The sequence below is a fragment of the Callospermophilus lateralis genome, chromosome 5 (assembly GCF_048772815.1).
Source record: "Callospermophilus lateralis isolate mCalLat2 chromosome 5, mCalLat2.hap1, whole genome shotgun sequence".
NCBI classification, from domain to species: domain Eukaryota; kingdom Metazoa; phylum Chordata; class Mammalia; order Rodentia; family Sciuridae; genus Callospermophilus; species Callospermophilus lateralis.
This window is the reverse complement of record NC_135309.1, coordinates 20,773,398-20,787,538: the sequence shown is the minus strand read 5'-3', so window position 1 is coordinate 20,787,538 and position 14,141 is coordinate 20,773,398.

Below are 14,141 nucleotides of genomic sequence, written 5' to 3'. Positions count from 1 at the left end.
GGTACAGTAATAGTTTCTAACTTGTATTTCAAAGCTTGAATCCATAAAACAATCATTTTTTTAAAACTCAAACTATCTGAAAATATTCTCTGCTTATTCTAATATTGAAGCAATTGAAAACTTAAGGAGAATCTTTTTTTTAATACAAAACTGGTTCATGTTTTTTGTTCATGTTTAATCAATGTAATTTTTTCAAATGTTTAATTAGCAAGGATAATGACAGTATTTTTTTTTCACAGAATTTAGTCTGCTTAACTTTTTGTTGTTGTTGCTTCTTTATTTTCAAGATTGTTCTGGCACAAGATGGTGACGAAAAAAATAAGTGAAAGTGAAATTGATATTTACTAAATCTTTGCCTTGGGTGCTCCTTAATTTTTGCCTGGTAAAAATCTAGTACTTGTTTAGTAGATAAGGATTTGGTATTCTGCTAGGATAATTTATAATTATATGGATTGTCAACTTTTGATATCCAAGAGTTTTTTTTATTTTGTTTTTTGGAGTATTGAACATTATTTGTATCAAATAATTCATCAACAAAAGAAGGGTGTTGTGTGTGTGTGTGTGTGTGTGTGTGTGTGTGTGTTTGCCAAGTTCATTCTTAACATGATGGGAACCATCCTATCCTGCAACAAAGTCAAACTATGATTCTGATAAAATCAAGTGTTTGAATAATGTGCATAAATCTCAGTTCTCCTGAATGGTAATAATCTGTCCTATCATACCATCCCATTGTGGAAACTTTCTTAAAACTCTTCTTTCCATCCCCCATGGGACTAAAACAAATGCAGTCCCTGATTTTATTGTTTGTTTTTTGTTTTTTCCTTCCAAATTGAAATATTGTTTTGCAAAATAACTGTAGGGAATAAAATACCAAACCCCACTACAACTTTTTTTTTTCTCTTTTGAACAAATATACCCGAATAACAGGACTTTTGTTTTTTAACATTAAGAATCATTTTAATAGAATAAAATAGAGATTTGAAAAGTGATGTTTGAATTTGACATGTAAATCTCTGCTACCTGGTAATTTTATTTATTCAGTAGTCGGCCACTTATTGCAAAAATATAAACTGATTTGTTTTACAGATTTTCTGATTCAAAAATAAATTTAGGTATGTGAAATTACATATTGCTATTTTTTTTGCTTCCTTGATGGTGTCCTTTTAATAGAATTATGTTACATATGGAATAGATGTAAAAATCAAATTTAACTATTCCATGTGAATAGCAAACCACGTGCAGGTTAGATGGGAAATAATTATTACTAATAACATTTAATAGAATAAAAATAACATGATGCTTTTATTTTATTTTGAATGTCTTGTTGGTAATTCTAGGAAAAACAATGAAGGAAAGTGAATAAAAGTATGTAGCATCACGTTTGATTGAACTATAAAAGTCACTACCTGTAGGCATGAGCGCAGTACACATGCTAAGAAAATATAAGAATTTGCATAGCCAACTCTGAGTTTCAGGAATTAAGGCAAAACACAAAGAACTTGAGTAAAACACATGTTTATTTTATTTTGAATAATACATAACAAATAAATTGCTATCAAGTTTGGGACAAGCAGTAAATAAGAAAATTTAATGAAATGAACGTTTTCAAGAATTATAAAAGGAACTGTGAGGTTAAGTGTCGGAACTGTCCATTACCCCACATTTATGTAGTGAGGGTTCATTAACTTCGAACACGGGGATTCATACTCAATAAGATATCACATAGAGTTCCTTTCCATTTACAGTATGTTTCTAAAGGTGAAAACAGCAGGGGAATGAAATTACTTCATTTACCGGAATTACAGCTTCTTTTGTATAAAACTTTAATCATTTTATATATGACAACCTTATGCTTAATGTTTTTAGAATACTCTTCATAAAACATTATTTAGCAAAATCATACTCTCCCACTGAGCACATTGCTGCTTTCAATGGCTGTGCTAATCTAGTTTGAATATATGCAGCATTTAATCTTAATTATGATGGTGAAGTCTATACAGTGTTAATTATTCATTTCACATGCTTTCTCCACTTTATTGTAACTCCTAATTTGCTTAACAAAATGTAGCTTTTAATTAGAACTATGGAATTGTTGGGGCAAGGTGGTGTTCCCATGTTGGTGTATGTGCATGCATGTGCATGCATACGTGCAGACTTTCTTTTGCTGTGGAATGATTGCACATGGGGAAGAGTTGGACTGGACTAAGGAAAGTCCAAGGTCTCCAATTTAAAAGAAATAAAATCTCCTGATGTTCCCTTCCATGTTTCTTCTTAACAGTTTCTGGGTTTCTTCAGTTGAAAATGGGAAAGATGAAACTTGCCATTCTAATAAAAGATTGTACTTGGTGTCAAAGTTCCTTTAAGTACTTTTATGGAAAAACACACACACAAAAAAAATCTGTGAATAAAGAGATGCCATTTGCCTACATCATAGAAAGTGACCTGCTACCATCTTTTGCTCAATGAGCAGTTAAATTTCTATAAAATTTGATATCATTGAAAACTATGTAACATAAAATATGACTTCTCAAAGCTTGGGGAAATGTTTACCTAAAGTTTAAATGCTTGGCATTTTCCAATGTTTTCCTGATTTCTATTATTTGTGGATTTCAATATTTAATTTAAACACGTTTAAAATTTTTACTCAAATTGAACAATTTAAAACTTTATTTCATCCTTCAAAGGAAAGTAGTTTGGAAAACTACTAAAAATTTCCATGTCATCTGTTACGATAAAACCAACATCCTATATCTGTTTTAAAATATATACATATACCAACATAGAATTACAGGAATTAATTCAAATATTTCTAAACTGTTTCAGTAAGCTGCACTCAAAAGCAAATGATTTGATTTTGTACACTGTAATATAAAGTGAGAAATATCATTAAAAAATTACAACCTAAAAGTCCATAAAATTAAGATCCCTTTTTAATGTATTTTATGTTAAATGACTTTAAAGATTTATTATATACTATGCATATATCATATATACTACTATCGGAATGTAAAAATTACTCTAAAAATTTCAAACTGAGTAGTTGTATTGAAAAGTTGTTCTTTTTCAATTAGATGCCGATTTATTTTCTCAAAAAATAAATGAGATGGACTAAGAGATACATAAACATCCATAATAACATGCTTATGCATCTAATTCCTAACAAAATCAAATGAAATGGGCAGTGAATTTACAAAAGGAATTAGTTTTGTCCTTATTTAAATTGAAGACTTAGCATAAATATATACATTTATGATGGGGACAGCTCATACCAATTTTTATAATGATGCTCTGCTAATTTATGCATTTATTAAGAATTTCTAAAAAGCCATTGGTAATATTTAATATTCCTTATCCCAATAAGGTAGCCATCTTTATCACTGCCACTTTGTAAATGAGGAAACAAGACGCATCCAAGATCATGTGAAATTTCAACCTAGTCTGCTCCCAGAGCCTGTTCTCAATTGTCAGTCCTTCTCTTTTCATTTCCTTATCTCAACTCTAGGTCTCAAAAACATTTTCTCGTTCTAAAGAAACTTCATTTCAAAAGTGTACTCTTTGATCAAATTCTTAACTTCTGTCTCTAACTAATTTCCTTCGATTTCTATATCCATTTATGACAATCTTCGTATTGTAGCAAAAGGATCAGGGGCTTAAAATAACTGGAATGCTGTAAATATTGATCACTTAAAAATTCCAATAGAAAAATATTAATCTAAAAATGAATATGAATATCCTAATGTAATAGGAGTATGTGGGTTCAGATTATAAGAGTTTTGTCTTCTCATCAACAGATTTGCCTACTCTCTTCTTTCCTGCTTAATTAAATCAAATAAGATATGAGAATATGGTATATGACTACACGCATGCTCTGCCCTCCAGCTCTGTGTGTTTAAACTTAGCTCCTCTGGTTTAGTGTAATGATCTCCAGGAGTTTATACAAATTCGCATGCACTTTAGTTTCTTTAACTGCAAAGTATATATTATGTCTTAACTCTCAGGATTGCTTCAGGATGAAATGACTGGAGCATGTGGTTTCTGTGTGTTTTCTTTCACTCTTGGAGCTCACAGAATTACAGATACTGTTTTTCAAAAATTTTTCAGATGTCCGGGTTTTAAAAATGTTAAGAAAAAGTATACCTGACATGTTATGAACTCCTTTATTTTTCATTTACTATCTGCTAAGCATAGTCCACATATAATATCTCATATCTACCTGAAGTCTTATAACTCAGAGTTCCAATATCCTTACTGCAAGAAGGAAGGACCTTTCACAACTATGTGTTGTTTGTTTGTTTGTTTGTTTGTTTTGCTTTTAAACTTGGGACTGAACCCTCAGGCATTTTACCACTGAGCTACAGCTCCAGTCCTTTTAATTTCCTACTTTGAAATAAGTCTTCCTAAGTTGCTGAGGACCCTGCTAACTTGCTGAGGCTGGCCTCCAACTTGTGATCTTCATGCCTCAGCTTCCTGAGTCACTAGGGTTATAGTTGTTGCCCCACCCTGCCCAGCTTATATCTGCTTTAAATACCTTAATCATTAAATTGTTCACAAAAAAAATATTCTGCGTTCAGAAAAAAAAGAACTGATTAATGATACTGAAGGACATTATCCAATGTGTCTTTAATATGTCTACATTCCAAATCCCCTGGATAATTACAAATCTTCCACTTGTGTTTTTCTTCACAAATCACATAAGCCTACCATCACATAAAATTTAAGAATCTTGGAAACCAAGCACAAAAGATAATAACTTCTTTCATCCTTGTTCCCTTTTACTATGTGCTAAGCACCTCATACCCTTGTCTTAAGAAAAGGTGGTGGAGGTTCAAACTGTTTACAGTCTTCTCACTACATTCACCCATAAGCTCTTCTGTCTCCTTAATGATTATTTAGTTTTGTTCGCAATTCTCGACTCTTTCCAGTACAAAACCACTAAGGAGGGAGCAGAGTAGACTATCTAACTAATCTTGAGATGTTCACTTAGTGCTGAATACTTTAAGGCAATTTTCTTTTATTGCACTTTGACACCCTGGGGAATTCCCAAAGATTGTGAAGCTCTGTGGAGCTTTTCGGAAACATAAGCCGGCCTACCCCTTCTGTCTTGTCTTTGAAATGAAAAGCTCCCGCTTTTTGGTCTGAATTCAGTTCTATTCACAATCTCACCGTGGCACTAAGCTGCTTCTGAAGTTTGCCCCCCCACGCAGCTTAGAGTTCTAAAGCCCTGTGGTCCCCTTTTCTCAGCCACTTTTCAGGTTTCTGCCTTCGTGTCTCAGCTTGGCCATTCTGTTCAGGTGCCGCCCAAGGGTGCCATGTTCTGTGTGATGTCCCTTCAGCTGACCTTCAGGTCTGTAAGGGCCCTGCAACATCTTTTTTTTTTTTCTTCCTCTGTTTTGTTGCTATGGATGTTTTGGTAGAGGGATTTGCAATTGTTTGAAATAGAATACCTTGCTGTTTTACAGCATTTCAAGGGAAAAATCTGTATGAAAAGTTTTAGACCCCTGTTGTCGCATGAGGAGCTGTGTAAATAATCACTTCCTGTTTTAGAGCTAAAGAAAAAATAATTGACTAGTAGTCACACGTTATGTGACACAGGACTTGAACTTCATTTTTGTAAACTTCAAAATCTGATAATTTTTCTACATGTGGCATTGCTTCTTGAAAATTCTTGTCTATTTGTTCTTTATCTTAAAAAAATCATAGCAGATATGACACTGTCATATCCTGATGTTTATAGTATGTGGTAAAGGAGCTCAAAAAATACTTTTAATGAGTTAAGGGTGGCATCAAAACTCATCATTTTAATCCATATAAATACAGTCTTTGATCATTTGGAATCTTGATTACAATTTCCTCATTCTACATGCTCATGAGTGTTTATACTCTTCTAGATTCGGGGAGAACCCTGAATTATTCAGGAAGCCCTTCTTCTAAAGGACCTTACTTTCTAGTGGGGAGACAGCAATAATTAAACAACTGAATGTTTCAATTGAATGGCTGTGTTTGTCTACACAGCTGTGTGCACAGGGCTGACCCTAGTTACTATAAGTGATTTTTAAACCATCAAATCGGAAATGTGCTTGACTTTTGCAGTAGGATGATCAGAGAATCATAAGCAGTTTTGCGCATACTATGATGCTTAAGTACATGAAGTATGTTAACACATGATGATTCTAGACTTTTTTAGGGTACTGAAAGATGGTAGTATAGTATGAAAGTTGAGGTTGGGCATTGATCATCTGAATCCTCCTCTTTCCACCTGTGTAGTTGGACCTATTCCTTAACTCTATAAACCTTACTTTTTTTCCTCATAAAATGGGGTGGCAGAACCCTCAAGGGATTTGGAAAAATTGATTACAATTGAAGTGTTTTGCATAGTTCTCAGTTCATAGTAAATTCCACAGCAGGAGCAGTGAAAAGTGGCAGGTATAGTAGATGTGATTATTGTTCTTATCCAGATAGCTTAGGAAAATAACTGAGCATTCCTGTGCTTTAGAGTTTTCACAGGTCTCTTTTTTCCCCCTAACTTCTCTCAGATATAGAAAGTGTAAATAATATATGTGAAACACTTTGTATGAAGACCATTTTTTTCTATTGTTATCCAAAGTGTCAGAAATAAAACCTAATTTTGCTGCTTTTCTAAAAGCAGAATTTCCATCTTACTATTCAATGGGAGTTCTTGCTTAGCGATGTTTTGCAAAGCCATTTCTATCATACTTAACTTAGATTTAAATGGCTGCTAGAGACTAGCTAAAGAGAGAAAACATATCTGGGTGTCAGGTGCTCTCAGGAGAGGCACACACCCCATCATGAAGGCCGGGGCTTCCACCAGCTGGCACGTAGGAGCAGAGACATGAGAATACTTTGGTCAGCTTCCTCATTTTCCTGAAGAAATAATGGACAGCTCTCTGCAGTTCTCAATGAATTCATTCAGGTTGGCTGCCTGCTTTGAATAATCTGGGTGTTGGTTTAAGATGCTAGTGTCTAATAAAGATGTTAGGAAACTATTAATTTTTAATCTCATCTCAGTCACACCAGTTGAATTTCCCCTAAAACTTATGAGAAGTTTTAGTTAATAAAATTTTTAAAAATATACAATCCATTAATGCCTAGGTGTTCCTTACATACTAGGACTCCATCAATGATCATGGCGAACAGATAAGGTATTCTCTAATGGGTAACTATTAATTAAATGCAGTTAAATTATTAGTACACAGTAGTGATTAACCCCTCTGATTATACAGAGAGCAATATTATCTCAATTGGGCTTTTACCAAGAAAGACAGTGAAATGTTTTCCTCATAGTAAAAATGTTCTTGTTTCACTTACAGTAAGGAAGTTAGATTTGTAAAATACATGGAAATATGTGGAGAAAGTAAAAGCCAACATACATACTCTTTTATTTCCCCATCTCCTGTCCTCTATGATAGCAAGTTTTCTGTTTCACAGTAGATTGGCATTAAATATATTTGAGAAAGATAGATTTGGTAAATTTGTTTTTAAAAAGTGGAAGAGAGTTCTTATGCCAACTGAAAAGTCAAGAGAAATATCCACAAACCTGATTCAAATGCCGGTTTAGGGGATTTTCTTTTCTTTATTTTTATTGTGTTTAATGAAAGATTGATGCTGGTTAACTGTTAAGTAGACACACTCTAGGATGCACTCTAATATTATCAGGTCTAGAAAACCCTAAAATTGCCCATCATCTCTCTTGAGTGTCTTGGTGCTGGCTCATCCCATTGATTCACCAGGGTTTGAGATTTTAAGACAGATGTAGAGATGTGGGAATTGCATTGGATTAAAAGTGATATGCTCATTGGACAGACATATAAAAAATGAGACTGAAGTATGGACGTCTAAGTGCTCTTAAAGATGAATGTCACAGAAACCTACTGATGATCATTTACACAAAGATGAGGACTTTGTTTTTAATCAATGCAATGCTAGGGGAAGAAAGACTCACTCTTACTTTCTCTCTCTCTCTCTCTCTCTCTCTCTCTCTCTCTCTCTCTCTCTCTCTCTCTCTCTCTCTCTCGGAGAGACAGATGGAGACCTAGAAAGCATTCCAGTGCCATAGTTTTCAGACTCTTAAGATGTATAATCCTGAATTTCTGCTTGATATTTTCCCTTTATTCACTGAAGTTTTTTGGCAAATGTCCATCCTTCAGTTTCAAATTTGTCTTGAGTTCCTGGGCACAGCGGAGCTTGGCCTTCTTCAAATCCCATTTGCATTGTGAAAATGCAAATGTGATTGGCCTTTCCTGGGTGAGATTCATCCCCAGGCCAGCAGGGTATCTTCAAGAAGTAGAGTCATGTAGTGCAGACAAGGAAAGACGGTGGGATGAAAGGGAGATTGCTAAGGTCATTACATATGGGATGTTAATACTCACAAGAGATGTTGTCTGGGAGAATCTCTAAAGATGGCAACTCGAAAAGAAGTAACCAGAGTGGGACAAAGGAAGTCCACTAGGTACAGTTTTGTTAAGAGAACACTTAGAATAGGTGCGGCTTAAAATTTGAAGTGAAGACCCTTCTCAACCCTTGTACATGGTGATCAATGCCAAGTAAGGTTGTACTCTTTCTCAACTATATAAAGGACAAGAAACCTTTGATATGGACATGACTGAGAAGTAAAATGTGTGTCATCTTGAGATACTTTCTCCAATTAAGGATCACTGTGTTTGGAATTAATTATCTGTGGCCACACTGAGCATTTTGCCACCAGACTAAAATTACTAAAAATTATATCACAAAATATCTTGTTTTACTTAAAATGATTACTATTCTTTGATAAATGATATATAAAGATGAAAATGATTGCCTGTCAAAGGAAGTACTATTGTTTATAATACTTATAATATTATACTGTGAAAATGAAGAATATCTTCAGGCTTATGATGATTTGGAAAGGGAAGTGAATTATTCAAAAATTTTAATTTAATAGTTGTCCCTTTAAAATATTTCAACCATCATTTTCCCAGTTAACTCATTCAACATTATTATGTGTATTTGAATTCTATCAGCTGTTATTTGCTCATACTTGCTCATCTTTTCTCACTTCAAAATATTTAGATTGAAATACATATGCGTTATTGATTTATGAAGAAAGACTTTAAATATACTGTTTGGAAAATTTTAGAAAAATTTCTTCCTAATGATCCAGAATTCCATTTTTAAAAAATAATTAAATATAATGCACATTTTTGGTTTCTTAGCTATTACACTAATTTGAATCCTTAAGTTGGAACAAGGACTCCAGTCTACCTTCTGCATAAATGAAAAATTGGGAAAAATGGTGATGAATGAGCAGTGTTGTTTAGGACTTTGAGAACCTCACATAAAATATGTTTTCTAATTACCAAACTGATTTTCAAATTTTGGTTTTATGTCAGCTTTAGACTAACACAGGAATTGTCATCTTTAATTGTATAATTTCCATTTGTGGAAGTATTAGGTAGCATTTGAAGGAAGAAAAGTTTGTTGAGTAGTTTCTGCATGTTGTAAAAGAACCCTTTTCAAAAATTCAAAATTTATTATTTTTCTTTAAAACACTGTGATTAATGTCGATAAATACAAATTTTCAAGTTGGTAAACTCAAAATTGTCAAGTAAAACATGTTCATGTTACCTAATGCTTGTCTTAATTAGAGGGCAAGGAAAATCTTAATGTCATAATTAGGCAAGTGGTTATAAGTTAATTAGGGAACTTTTTAAAAGTATATTAAAAATTATCTTTTTTTCAAATGTGAGATGATCTCAGTGGCCACAAGATTTGTGAGACTTTTTTTTTTTTTTTTTTTTTTTGACAAGAGAACTGGGCAATGACATTAATTAGCAAATAATATAGCTCCAAAAACTTTGAGGTATATCTTTTAAAAGAATTTCATGACTGGGTGTGGTGGTTAATGTCTCTAATCCTGGTGGCATAGGAGGGGATTGCAAGTTCAAAGCCAGCCTCAGGAATGTAGCCAGGTCTAAAACAATTTAGTGAGTTCCAGTGTCAGAATAAAAAAGGGCAGGATATATGGTTGAATGTCCTGGGTTAAATCCCTGCTGTACCCCAGCGGAACCCCCGCCCCCCCCAAAAAAATCAAGCTGTCAGTGCCTCCTTTGGGTACTCAAAAGTGAGTTTTGACCCATACAATTTAAAGTAGCACCACTGTTTTTTATGGATGAGAATGCCTCAAAAAAGAAAAAAAAAAAAAAAAAGACATGAAACAGTGTAATGTGATCCATGTGACTGTACTGCTTTCATTACAATCATTGTTTAGGACAACCAACTGACAAATTCTCAGTAACAATATCATTGTTAGATATGTGGACTTTAAGGGAAAGATGATTTTTATATGATATACTCATGATAGAAAAATTCAAGTATTAACTTTTATGAATAAATTGTTTTGTAATCAGCACATAAATTTTGAGGAATAAAAGAATACCAGCAAAAAAATAATTAAGACTTCTTTGCTGTCCTTTATCTTGCCAAATGCCTTCCAAAATTGGTATATCAAAGCTAATTATCACAATTCATGTAATTCCTCAGCAATTGACCGATTAAACAACTTCTAAATGTACTTTTAACAGGATAGACATACACCAGGTCAGACATAATAAAATATGTTGTGATTTTCATGTATACCTAAGCAAAAATCTATGGAGAAAAAAATATGTTTTGCATGGTTTCTCTACATTAAAGGACTAGATTGCTTTGACGTGGCCCTTTTGTCAAATATCCTGGAAGCAAAGTAAGAAATAAAATTCCTCAGACTTCTAATTTATAAATAACACGATGCTTGGTGGAATGCAGACCAAACATTTAGGTGACCAATCACATTTTCCACTTCTAGAAATTTGGCATTTTGTAGGCAAAACTAAAAAAAACAAAACCTAGAAAGTTGTATTAAAGCTTATGGTTTCATATGTTGCATTTTAAATTTCAGGATCCTACAACTTATGAATTTAAATGTAATGTCTGTAGGTCTGTAGTGATTTAAAAAAAAAAGATCTTGCACTCTCAAATTTAGCACTGTGCTTAATTTTTAATACAATTATATTTTCAATTGTCTTTGTGATTTTTATCATGTGAACTCCTTATTAAAAGGATTTTAGGAAAACAAGTACAAGAGTGTAGAACACGCAATGTTCAAACCACTGGTTGAACGTACAATATCCTTCTATTCTGTAGCAATGATGGAACTCCTCACTGAATATGGAAGGTTGGAAAGAACTCGGACGTGCTTGCTTTCCTTTGCAAAGGGATGTATGTTGGATGTTATATATAAAGCTTTGTGTTTGACTCCAACACCTTCTGTGGAATAATTACTTTAAAACAGTTTCTCTGATATTTGCTGTATTCATTTGTGTGCTACACATTACTCAAAAAGCAGTTATGAAATAACTGCAATAGGGATTAATACCATGCCTTTAGTAGTCAGATTGGGTTTGGATATCAGCTTTGTGGATGTCCTGTGGGATCTCTGCTCCTCAGTCCCCTTATCATCTCAATTATAAAAATGATAATACTTGTTTTAGGGTCCTTATGAGGATTAAATATGTCAAATCTTCCAAATTATGCTTGTGTGGTAACTACTAAGTTAATGGGTTATTGTTACCAATCCATGATTTCAGGTGCTCACATGTAATCAATGTAATCAATACAATAGAAGGCGGGAAAATACTGATGTATAAAAAATGTTATCACAGAATTAGATTTATAAGAGGATGCCAGGGTAGTTGCCATGGATAGGAACTGAAGCAAGGTCTTTTTTTTTTTTTTTTTAATGTGCTATACAACCAGTCCTTGCAAGAGTTTTTTTTTTTTTTTTTTTGAAAATGACAAAAGGACGACACCCATGGAGTTCCTGGAGCAGTTATCTATAGGAAATGGCCAAAGGGAACATCTGGAAAGAGGGAGCAGTATAAAATGGCCTAGACCAGGAAAAAAATTGTAGGGACATATGAAAGAACAGATGATTGAATAAAGGTGACACTGTAAAACCTTTAAGAGTGGGGAAAGAGTCCTGTCACTCCTGGTTGTACAGATCTTTTTAAGGAATTTGCATTTTATTTTAAAACCCTTGCTGTCCAAGGTTGGGACCTGTGGAAATCGGACACTGAACTTTGTAGGCAGGAAGTTTGTTGCTGAAATATCTAGTTAAAATGAAGAAAATATGATGGGGGACAGGGAGAAATTGAACTCTGATGCAGGCTTTACAGATGGCTTGGGTAGCTTTGTTGGCTTGGCCCTGTAAGCTGCCTTGCATTTAGGTAAGAGGGCTGGCTTTTGTATTCCAAGTCAACCAGTCATTACATCCCAGATATCCCCAGGGAAGGGACATAGACTTCTGGTTTTATTCTGTCCACTATTAATTTTTGGAGTGGGATACTTGACTGCAGATCATAGGATATCTCTGCCCTGCAGGATTACCTGGAAAGATAGCAAGGTATCTTTGCTGTACAGAAGCAAGTGAAGAATTTTAATCAGAGAATTACTTCTAATAAGTTATAATATTTCTAAATCTAATATTATAATAAATAATGCTAGAAAGTCATGAAGTTGATCACAGTGTCAAGAGTGCACTCAGACAAATGGAGATGACAGCAAGGTACAAAGAATATTATGAGAAATGAAATTTTCGATAGTATGGAAACAAAAGAGGAGCATTTAACTAGGCACAGAGGGAAGGGGAGCTGAGGATTACAGATGGCCTCTGGGAAAACAAATGACATTTAAACCAGAACCTGAAGGATGAGTTAGGGTTACTCTGGCAAAGGACAGGGATTATACTTTTGAATTCAGTGGGAACTAACATTTTCTCCAGAGATGAGACAAGAATGTAGTTCTGTGTGTACAGAATAAGGGGTATATTCCTCAATGACACAGAAAACACCTCATATCTCAGGAAAGACCATAGGATCTGACAATGTGAAGTGACCTTGCCCATCATCTGGTTTAGTCTCTTGATTAAATAGGTGAGGAAAGGGAAGGGAATAAGCTGAAGAAATTGTTTAAGGTTCAACACTTACGGTAGCCTTTCAGGGATGAGAGTCCAATCCTAACCTCTGTACTGAGAATCCACAAGCAATTACCAGAATCCTTTGGAGCATAAGACAAAGATGCAACCATAACACTTAACATAATGTGATGTACACAATAAGTTTTTAATAAATACTTGATTGGGGATATAGATTACTTGACATAACCCAAGGGCTTTTTATCAAAGAGTAAGGTGGAGTCCCAGGATGACATTAAATGACTTATAATCTCAATAGAATGATAAGGATGACTAAGCACTGAGCTTTAGTATTTGCTGAGTATCCATGAATACTAATTACATAACTGTTTTCTGTAGTGCATATTTCTGGTTTAGAAGTCTGTTGATACTATTTTCTGGAAGTCATCTGGCAAGAGAATTATCTTTAGATAATTACTAAAATTATTTACCTATGCTGCTGTCCTCAACAAGGACCTATATGGATTATGACAAAGATCCTGAACTGTGTTTGACTTAGTTTGATATTTAAATAATGATGGTGTGTTAAAATGAAAGTTAACATTTGAGGGATCCAAATGGTAGCCTTCTGTGGAGGAGCTAAACAAGGTGTAGCTAGAAAGAGGCTTATGAGACTTAGCAAAGGACAAAGGAACAGGTTTTTAAATAAGGAGCTGAAACTGAGAGTCACAGGGACAGATGCTCTGAGTGACAGGTATGATTTCTTATTTCTCAGATTTCTTGCCATGAGCAAGTAGTTGAGAACATCCATTTACTAAAGTTGGTGAAGACCTTCCAAGAAGCAGACACACCAGCTCTGCTATATTGATCAGAATTTATATACCAGCAGGTTCTGCAGTATTTATTGTTCATTATTTCTAATCCTCACAACATTTTAAAGAACAATGAGTTTGATTAATCCTGTATCACAGATGAAATGTAGGGCCAGAGAAGTGTTTTTTGTTTTGTTTAAAAAAAAAAAAAAACCTTCCCAAGGCCACATTTGGAACAAAGGGTCCATGTGACTCCAAAATATATTGCATGTGTGTGCACACTTGTATACACAGGTTTAAGTATGTTATGTGATCTTAAAGCTATAGTGACTTTATAAATTTTCTATGTCTCATTCTTATGAAAAAAAAAGAAGCTACAA